Raw genomic sequence first — 8337 nt, 5'->3', positions numbered from 1 at the left:
TAATTCGTATTAATTTTTGTTCTTCATTAAAGTTATTCGTTGATACTTGTTTATTAATTTCTTTTGCTTATTTCGTATTCGGAAGCATGTTTCAAATTAGGGTTTCTTCTGTTTCTCGTTTATTAATTAGTGAGTAGTCGTCAGGGTAGGGTCGCAGGGTGATTAGCATGTTGTGACCGGTTCGGGTACTGCTCCTATTTTCAAACACTGAATCAGATAATTTTAGATTGGTAAAATACTTCCCGCAGACAAACCAGGGCATTGTCGGAGCCCATGTGAACGGGAGAATGGGGGTCCAAAACTAATTCTCCGCTGCGCATGGGTAAACGGCGATCATGAGGTTTCGCATCTTGCGGGGTATCTTTTCCAAATTAAAGTTGAACGTTTTTAAGAACACTGAATGGAGCAGGTTAATCGGAACTGGTTACGAGTGTTATGAATCTTACGACCGTACCTCTTTTTAATTATTTGAAAAGAACAATCAATTTCTTAGGTTTTAATTAATCTCAATCAAAACAACAAAGGGTGGCTACCTAATAGCCCATTTAAATTATAACAACCCGAGTTTTTGTTCAGCACACATTACCGTCTTTGTGGATTCGACTCCGGTCTTACCGAATATTATGCTGCGTCGGTCTCCGCCCTACGCTTGGGGCAACCCATTAATTTAGGTCTAGGAAATCGGTCAAGCACCAAGCCTAAGACTCACATCACCTACGTAAATTGGGCTTAGGTTCGGCTTGGCAAGACAGCAAGGTCGGTCAATGCACGGTTACACTCACAGGCTCGGTGAGCAACCACCCACAAAAATGCAACATTTCAAGACCCTTATACATTGACGAGGGGCTGGCAACATTGGCCGAAGCCCTAATCTCACGTAAAGGGCTCCTATTTTAACTTAAAGTTGATCAACCGACTTTCCACCAAGTCTATTTCCAACTCCATACTTTGATCCAGGCTCAACAATTTCTCCACTATAAACAAACCAATTCCATACTCTGGGACTTCACCGGTACCCTTGGGACTTCATAGTGTTTTTAGATTATTTCATCATTTGTGGATCCCACTTTTAAAAAGAGATGCTATCGCAAAAGGATTAATATTCGCAACGGGATAAGTGCCGTCAAAAAAAGTTCAGGTCCTTTTTGAAATTGTTGACAGAACATACTTCCTCTTTAAATTTGGAGTAATAATTTCATTGTACACAAACAAAATAAATCTACTCAATCCCAACCAAGTTATACACATGCACAAAAACAAACCTACTCATTTCGGTGCACGTTTGGAGTAGTAATTTCATTGTACACAAATAAAATAAATATTTTTACCGAAAAATATTTTATGCCCAAACAAATAGATATAACCTATACTCACAAACATACACCGAATACCAATCGCATACACCAATATAGAAACATTTTAGTGCCGAAAGCATGACATTAGTCTAAAAGACCCTTTCATTAAGTAATGAGTAGTTAGGGAAGAGGGTGGAAAGCATGACATTAGTCTAAAAGACCCTTTCATTGTAAGGCTGCAAACAAGACGAGAAGAATTAAGCTTTGCAATGTTCAACTTGACTCACAAGATTCTAAGTCGGCTCAAGCTCGGCTCACAATTAGATTCTAGGTACACCAATATAGAAACATTTTAGTGCCGAAAGCATGACATTAGTCTAAAAGACCCTTTCATTAAGTTATGAGTAGTTAGGGAAGAGGGTGGAAAGCATGACATTAGTCTAAAAGACCCTTTCATTGTAAGGCTGCAAATGAGACGAGCCGAGTTAAGCTTTGCAATGTTCAACTTGACTCACAAGATTCTAGGTCGGCTCAAGCATGACTCACAATTAGATTCTAGGTTGGCTCGAACTCGGCTCAAGCTCGACACGAGCTGCAGACTTTTGGCTCCAGCTGCGCGCGCACACACACACACACACACACATATATATATATATATATACAGTCAGTCTCAAATGAGGGAGTCCTTATTTTAATTAAAATACGGACCTCCTTATTTCTCCCATTTTCCGATCGAATTTCGATGATCCGAGCCGCTCAATGTGTTCAAAACGTGATTTTAAGGGTACAAGCGTGAAATCGGCAAAAAAAATGACCGGGAAGGGCTTCATCCAAGCAGTTTTTGTTTAAACCGTTCGATAAAAAACAAACAAAAACTGCTCCGATGAAGCCCTTCCCGGTCATTTTTTTTGTTGATTTCTCGCGTGTACCTTTAAAATCACGTTCTGAACACATTGAGCGGCTCGGATCATCGAAATTCAATCGGGAAAGGGAGGTCCGCATTTTATTATAGTATTCTTTTTTGTTATTTGTAATTACTTCTTGTGAATAGCATGGACTTACTTTTAGAATGCAATAAGATTACGTACCAACAAAGCATCCAAACCATATATAGACAACACATTTAATTAATGGATAATCTTAATTTTTACTGCATTGAAAGATTTGTCAACGATTAGGCAAAATCTTGATGAGCCAAACAGAAGCAAAAAGAAACATTATAAATTAATTAGATGCATTACCACATTTGGATGGAAACGTTTCCCACGATAGTTGGATCGTAACACTTCCTATCATTAAACTTCTAATGTTTATTAGCACATATAATGAAGACTGCTTGCTAGCACAATTATCCATAATCGTTTATTTAATTTGTTTTCAATACATAATGGCCCAGTTTGTTAGCACTTATAAATTAACTTTTTAGATTATTCGAATTAAACAAATTAAAATTATATTCTTTATTGTTATTGTAATTCTCGTGCATAGCATGAACTTACTGTTAGTATATAATAAGATTATTACGTACCAACAAAGCATCCAAACCATATGCAGGTAACGCATTTAATGGATTTTCTTAATTTTTAATACTTTAAAACATTTGTCAACGGTTAGGCAAAATCTTGATGATTCCAACAGAAGCGCAAAAAAGAAACATTGCAAGTTAGATGTACCACATTTGGATGGAAACATTTCCCGCAATAGTTGGATCGTAACAGTTCCTATCATTAAACTTCTAATGTAAGGGTATTCACATGTACAATGCTATAATAAAAAATTGATAATTAAAAGTTGACACATTAATTTTTGATTATTTATTTAAGATATTGTTATAGTTAGCAATATAGATGTCTACAATAGTACAGTTAAAATTGGTTAACCAAAACTTATCATATCATCTTTTCAAACTACAAAAAATAAAAAAACTTTGAATACTAAAAAGAGTTTTGAAATTTCAAAAACAATTTTTTGAAAAACACACTTTATTTACTTACAGTTTACTGTTTTTGAAAAACACACTTTATTTACTTACAGTTTTTAAAAAAAAAAAATTTGTATAAAAAAAGTTTCTGAAAAAAAATATGAAAGTTACAGTTTTTAAAAATTATTTTTTGAAAACATTTTTGAGAGAGAGAGAGAGAGAGAGAGAGAGAGAGAGAGAGAGAATATTTTTGTGTAATGTTAGCGTGCTTGATTGAGAAATAAAATTTGGTTATTGACAAAATATTGCTAGTTTTGATTATTGTACTCCCTCCGTCCCTAATTTATAGTCCGGTATTCCATTTTGGGCTGTCCCTTAATAAGTGTCCATTTTGTAAAGTTAGTAGGTAAAAGTTGGTGAATTGTCTATTTTGTCCCTAAAAGTAGATTCTATTTTAAAAAGTAAGTGAGTAAAAGTGTAATGATGATGGGTAAGTATGGAAAGTGGAGGAAAAAGTTGATGTGAAAGGTATAATGATGATGTGTTTTTAATAAGTTGGAATTACGAAGCAGGACACTTAAAAAGGGACGGAGGGAGTATTTTTTATGTGAGTGGTCTTCATATTATCCCACTTGACTTTAATTATTTACCAAAATATCAAAGAGAGAGAGAGAGAGAGGATGCAAAGACATCTGATCGGTAAAGTATATATGAGATTAAAGTTAAAATGGAAAATAATTTTGTTTACCCTCTTTTAAATAGAGTGAACATTATTCTTCCTGTGTTTGGTGAAAATTGTGTCAGTTTCATCACAAACTAACTCCAATATTAATACAAGAGTGCTACACACACAACGGTTATGTAAAATACAATACACAATCAATCTCTAGCCATCCGTTGCTATAATAAATGGTCAGGATTCGCTCAAACTCTTCCTCATAAAAGTTAAACTTTTTCTTGAAAGAGTTTTTTTAAAATTTAGACTGTCCAAATACATCTGGACGGTCAGAATTACGAACACAACCAACACAACGGTTGTGCAAGTAGCATTTTTGATATTAATATTACTAATAAGCATATTGATTTCGTGGATCCTATACAATTCTCTCTATCATAGGAAAGAAAATATTCACTCTTTACAGGAGGATAAACCTAAGATCTTAGGACAGTCAAATTTAGAAATCACAAAGCCTTAACCAACCGGCCTAACCCTTGGAGTTAAACAGCACGAGTCTATAACTAGCGAGTATTCCTGAACTTCCCCAAAACTTAAATTGCTTTGCTTGAGTTAATCCATTTCTCAATTCTATCAAAGATTATAGCCACCCATTTCTCAATCACTACCATAAATGTTTGACTCGTAACCTCAACCTCAATTGAAAAAGGCCTATTACTTGCATATATTGATTTTATACATATAGTCTGGAAATTCATGAATCTCGTGGAGAAGGACTACGTCCCTAGCTACCGTAGGCCATACAGTAATTCCATTGATGTTTTCTTAACTAATTCGTTCTTTATTTTTAGCTATAAAAAGGATCATCCTCTCTAAACTCAATGCATTGAACAAAGTTTGTATTTTCTTTGTAAAGGTGTTTGCAAGGAAGGAAAAAGAGAGAGGGAGGAATGGGTGTCAATATGCTAGTTTCAATAGTTGTGGGTATATCAATCTGCCTAATGCCGATAGCATATGCAGATTCGGGGACTGCTAGGAATAGTAGTGGTTCTGAAACAGTTACTTGTAAGTGCTAGATTCAAAATTGTGTAATTATGTATATAAATGTGTTGATATTGAATTCATGAATTGTGGAGTTGATCTACAAAATGGGAAAATGATGAATAGTTGGAACGAATGATAGTGTCAATATTTTTCAAAAAGCAATATGTGGGTGCGTGGTAATCTTGTAATTTTTAAGTAATCCATCCATATTTCATATTTATTGCGTTTTAGTATAGACTTATACAATTAAGAGTATTATCCGCAAGAGTCCTACTATTGGTACCGACCAATAGAGTAGCGATGGGGTACCGACAGGCACGCGGGGCTCACTCCAAGTTTCGCACAGATGATTTGAGTTGTTCAATAATTTTTTTCTTTAAAAACAAAACCCGAGTAGGCCTTGTGAAAAATCAGCTCGATCCGATATGTGTAGGTATTTGATCCAATAGAATGTGTAGGTGCTCGATCCAATCTTCTATTTTTTCCTTTAGATTATAGAATTGTGAAATCTGAATGAAAAAATAGAAGATTGGATCGAACACCTATATATATTGGATTGAGATGATTTTTCTTAGGTCCAGTCGGGTTTTTTTTTTTTAAATTATTAAACAGCTCGGATCATCCGTGTGAGACCCAGAGTGGATCCCACGTACCAGTCAGTACCCATCTGTTTAAATGTTATCGTATCCGCAATGATCACTTGTCTTGAAACTTGCGATCCTAAGAAGTTAGAAAATTGAGTGGGATGTGGTGGTGTTTAAAATTTGCACGCTACTTTAGTCTAATTAGTAATTAGTCTGCTAGTGATGATCACCTGGCTAAATTAGGAGCTGAACAAATAGACGATCGACATCATGTTCGTTATGGATATACTCATTGCTATGAGAGAATTTGTTTTCAGAGACAACCTGACCATTAGGCAGGGCCACAGGTGCTTGATTAGTGTTAGGATTTATTTTGCAAGTCAATCTCTTATGAGTGTAACTCTTATGTGATACTCTTTTTTCCGTTTGACCGGAAAAATAAAAAAGTAATTAGTCTGCTAGACTGCTAGTTCTTTGATCCGTCGAGTGTTCCTTTTAAGGTTTCTACCTTTACTATCAGTCAATTATAGATTCATATTTATCTTTACTACCATAAAACAAAGAGAGCATATCCAACCCAATTCCTAAAAAATTCTTCGTCTGGATCAAAATATTATTCTTTATTTCAAAATTTAAATTTGAAAAGTGGTACTATTCACTAAACACCGAACACAATTCTTCAATTTCTATCTTCAGTTTTCAAATTATACACTCAAAACTCAATTATCTCTTAATTTTCCTCCAAAGTTCTAAATATTAATTCTGTAACATTAACCAAATATATTCAACATGGGTTTTCTTTTAAAAATATTATTAATACATTTTTAGTGGTATTCCTTTTAATTTAGAACGAGTGGGTCACAATGTCAAAAGTTATACATTTTGTATTCCGTAAACATGTATGAAGAACATTCTTCATATTGAGAGGGTTCTTTAATATGAAGAAAAGGAAATGAAGAATGGTTGAAGAGCACGCATTCTTCATTTAGGAGAATATGTGCCCTCCTTGGTTGTAGATGCACAAAGCCGTCTTGCAAGAATTACTTCTTTCTGTCCCCGATTGGATAACCATATTTTTGATGTTTTTGTTGTCCAAATTCATTGTGCATTTTGTAAAGTAAAAGAGACAAATTATTGATAAAATTATATGATTAGTTAAAAAGATTGATGATTGTGTCCACACGTTGATCATTTTGGTGTTCAACCTTTGGCTGAGCGGTTTTAAAGAAATAACGTAAAAGCAATCAGTTAAAATAATTTATCAATCATAAGGGTTAGAAGGGGTTTTTTTTTTTATCATCAGTTAGAAGGTTTATGTTTGGAAGGATTCACTTGATCAGACGGCTATAAATAACATGAAATATTGATCAGACGGTTGATGATTATTCTCTTTGCCCAATAAAATAAGTAAAAGCAAATGATTGCATCTTCTATATATTCTTTTTAATTGCTAAAATAACGATGCACTTTTGGATACTTTTTTGGCTCATTGCATTATGGGATGATGCCCGGTACAGTCCATGAACTGGATCCATGAAACTAAAGTGAATTTGGACCGTCCAAACAGTTTCATAGATCCTATCATTTTTGTTATGAGACTGAGACACGGTAAGGGTTTAAAAAAGATTCCCCCATCTCTCATGATCATTAATATATATACTGTGGGCTACCACAGCCCCGAATGGATCGGGGCGGCCCAAAAAATATTGTTTCGATTTGAAAAATTGAAGAGTCGCCATCCGGATTTACGGTTTGCCACCCGAGAAACCGTTTTAATTGAAAACCAGAGATTCGTTAAGGATTTGGAAGCCACATTACGAGGGAAGAAGGGTCACCCCTCGCCCAATACAAGATCGATCTCTACTAAACATTTGCGGGATTTTTCGAAAAGATTTTATTTCATCAAACAAGTAGCAAGTATATACAGATAAATCAAGTAAGGTGTGTATGCAAGTGCCAGTGTATGATGGTGATGGAAAATGGATAATGAAGAGAAATAAGAAACTGCTACTGGAATTACTCCCGAGCGCTTGGGAAAACTTCTGAGCGCTCAGGAGTGCCGCTAACCCACCCTGCAAATCTTGTTAGGTACAGGCAGAATACAATGCTAAAACTGAGAAATGAAATCATTTTGAAAATGCAATAAGCTCAGAAGAGGGCTTGACGGATTGAGAATAAACCCTAATCTTCCAAGCCGTGCCTCCTTGCCTTTGCAACAATAGACCTACATTTCTTTTGAGAGAAAAACAGAGTATGTCCTGCAAACGAGAGATCATAATATTGACAATACAGTGGAAGAAATGAATTGCAACTGCATGGCCATGCTCCTGAGCGCTCGGGACCATGCACCTGAGCGCTCAGAAATGGTCCCGAGCGCTCGGGGGTGAGCTGCATGCCAGGTCCCTTTTTAAGCGTAAAACAGATTCATTTTGACATGTCACTACTCCAAGTCCATTTTCTATGGATAAAAACCCTTTTTTATTGTTGCAAACTTTATTCAAAAATGGATGTCGAGGAAAATGGATTTTTGCCTAAAGTAAAATGATTTGTTTACGGCAACATGTCATCATGATGCTATTTATTTAAGAATGAACTTCATTTCTACCATCTGTTTGCCAAAAGTGTAGGAAATGGAGCTAGAAACAGTCCTGGGCGCTTAGGAGTATTCCCGAGTGCTCGGAGCATTCCCAGCAAGTTTGGAAAATAGATTCTGCGATCCCTTTGCTCTTGTTCTTACAGCAAAGTCCCTTCAACTTCACAACCAGTATGAGAGACTAGGATGGGCTGAGGGACCTCCCTCAGAAGGGAAAAACAGCC

Source organism: Rhododendron vialii, chromosome 2a (genome assembly GCF_030253575.1).
Source record: "Rhododendron vialii isolate Sample 1 chromosome 2a, ASM3025357v1".
NCBI classification, from domain to species: Eukaryota; Viridiplantae; Streptophyta; class Magnoliopsida; order Ericales; family Ericaceae; genus Rhododendron; species Rhododendron vialii.
This window is presented reverse-complemented; position numbering follows the sequence as displayed.